Below are 2,860 nucleotides of genomic sequence, written 5' to 3' on the forward strand. Positions count from 1 at the left end.
GTGCCCTTGTGCAATCCCCTCACGTTAGGTCAGGGCAGCTAGCGTGACCTATGGAACAGAGGTGATGGTACATAACTTGCAAGGCAAGGTCATAAAGGCTTCACAGCCTCTGCTTTGCTCTCTTGGATCACTCATTCTGGAGTAAGCCAGGTGCAAATTCATCAGGACACTGAAGGAGCTTAAGGAGCCCACATGGAAGGAAACTGAATATTCCTGCCTGCACAAACTTGTCATTTGAGGGAGCTGTCTTGGAGGTAGATTTCCCAGCCTCAGTATAGTCTTTAGCCATCTGTGACCCAACATCTGACTGCAACCTCATCAGAGACCTGGCCAAACATAAAACTCTCACATCTCTGACCTTACAGAAAATGTGGAAGGTAAAAAATGATTATTACTGTCATAATCTGGAAAGCTTTGGGGTGACTTTTTACATGGTGTGGGATAACTAGTATAATTGGTAGGCAGTTCAATGGCAGAATCAGGATTCTGATTCCAGGTCTGACTCTACAGCCTATGTTCTTTGCCACGAATGCTCTATTTTCTTACATACTCATTTTTTTTTTTTAATATGGATGCTTCACAAAATGTATGTCATCCTTGTGCAGGGGCCATGCTAATCTCTTATCATTTCAATTTTAGTTTATGTGCTGCTCTTATGAACTTATTTTTTTAATTTAAAAAATTTTGCACAGCAAAGGAAACAGTCAACAAAACAAAGAGGCAACCCACGGAATGGGAGAAGATATTTGCAAATGACAGTACAGACAAAAGGTTGATATCCAGCATCTATAAAGAACTCCTCAAACTCAACACACACAAAACAGACAATCATATCAAAAAATGGGCAGAAGATATGAACAGACACTTCTCCAATGAAGACATACAAATGGCTATCAGACACATGAAAAAATGTTCATCATCACTAGCCATCAGGGAGATTCAAATTAAAACCACATTGAGATATCACCTTACACCAGTTAGAATGGCCAAAATTAGCAAGACAGGAAACAACATGTGTTGGAGGGGATGTGGAGAAAGGGGAACCCTCTTCCACTGTTGGTGGGAATGCAAGTTGGTGCAGCCTCTTTGGAGAACAGTGTGGAGAGTCCTCAAGAAATTAAAAATAGAACTTCCTTATGACCCTGCCATTGCACTACTGGGTATTTACCCCAAAGATACAGATGTAGTGAAAAGAAGGGCCATCTGTACCCCAATGTTTATAGCATCAATGGCCACGGTTGCCAAACTGTGGAAAGAACCAAGATGCCCTTCAATGGACGAATGGATAAGGAAGATGTGGTCCATATACATGATGGAGTATTATGCCTCCATCAGAAAGGATGAATACCCAATTTTTGTAGCAACATGGACAGGACTGGAAGAGATTATGCTGAGTGAAATAAGTCAAGCAGAGAGAGTCAATTATCATACAGTTTCACTTATTTGTGGAGCATAACAAATAGCATGGAGGACATGGGGAGTTAGAGAGGAGAAGGAAGTTGGGGGAAATTGGAAGGGGAGGTGAACCATGAGAGACTATGGACTCTGAAAAACAATCTGAGGGGTTTGAAGTGCCGGGGGGTTGGGGTACCAGGTGGTGGGTATTACAGAGGGCATGGATTGCATGGAACACTGGGTGTGGTGCAAAAACAATGAATACTGTTATGCTGAAAATAAATAAAAAGTAAATTTAAAAAATTTTGTATATACTTATATATTAACACAAAGTTAAAATAAAAATTATGCAAGTATCTTATGAATTCCATGTCACAGATGAAAAACTGAGGCATAGAGAAGTTAAAAATTAATTGATGAATCCAGGATTTGAAGTCAAATGGTCTAATTCCAAGACCTGTGGTCATTGTCATCATGCTAAGCTATTGTCATAATCCAAAAAAACTCTTAGGAAAATCAATCTGGAGTTGGAAAGCCAGATGGAATGGAAAGGAAAGTGCTAAAGAGAATAGTTGCTTGAAGGAAATCAGGACCTCTGCCATGGAGACCAAATTATTTCTCAAAATATCTTTGATGCTACTATTGGCTACTGAAGATTTGGATAAGCAGGTCATTGGCCTGTAACCACAAGGCATGTCTAATAGTGCAATAATCTCTAGTCATTGGTCAGTGTTCAAGAAGGAAATTAACCATGGTCATTTCCCAATGTGGCCTTGCAAATGGTGGGAATTAGGCCAGTTGAAGTTTGGTTTCGGTATTCATTATGATGTTTAGACTCTGTTTTCCTGCAGCACTTCAATATTTATTTTTTATATTACCACCGTTTTTAAAAAAGGAAGGAGAGTGAACCAAGACTCTCTGCCTTGAAGTAAACTAACAAATAAGTGATAATTGAGACAAGAAATCCTAGTGTAGGAAGAGAGAACTGACTGTGCTCTGTCCTTGGTCGAATTTTGAGTCATTCATGCTGTATAGTGTCTGGAGAGTTCTAGTGAGTCATGCATTGCTAACTATGGAAGAAAAATGTATTTTCTAAAGCTGTCTGTTATTACTCATGTCTTTCACTCAGCATCAGCAGATGCCGGTACCCTATTTACTGGTGATCTAATAGAAAGTTTCTCAGAGGCAGACAGATCCAACACAATTCCCTCTAACTCTGATAAATTTGGCACAAGTTCTTTTAGTTGGATTGCAAGATGTTTGCATTAACATTGTGACTTATTTTTGGCTTGGTGTTAAAAGGGTTGTTTAGTAACAAAATAGAGCATTTGAATTTTGTGGCAGCCGGGAGGAATGCTCTTATTTTATAATGAAACAACTGAACAAATGTTTTTTACAGTGATTCATTCCTCACGTGGGAAAAACTTCTTCTTATATATATTCTCTCTCTATTGGATACATGCAG

At 39.2% G+C, this 2,860-nt stretch overlaps 1 pseudogene; it reads right to left on the bottom strand.

The window, feature by feature from the left end:
• Positions 1-561: 561 nt before the first annotated feature.
• On the bottom strand, positions 562-661 carry LOC123392240 (annotated as a pseudogene).
• Positions 662-2,860: the final 2,199 nt, after the last annotated feature.

This window comes from Mustela putorius, unplaced genomic scaffold (genome assembly GCF_011764305.1).
Source record: "Mustela putorius furo isolate JIRA1106 unplaced genomic scaffold, ASM1176430v1.1 tig00000461_pilon_pilon_pilon, whole genome shotgun sequence".
Classification (NCBI taxonomy): Eukaryota; Metazoa; Chordata; class Mammalia; order Carnivora; family Mustelidae; genus Mustela; species Mustela putorius.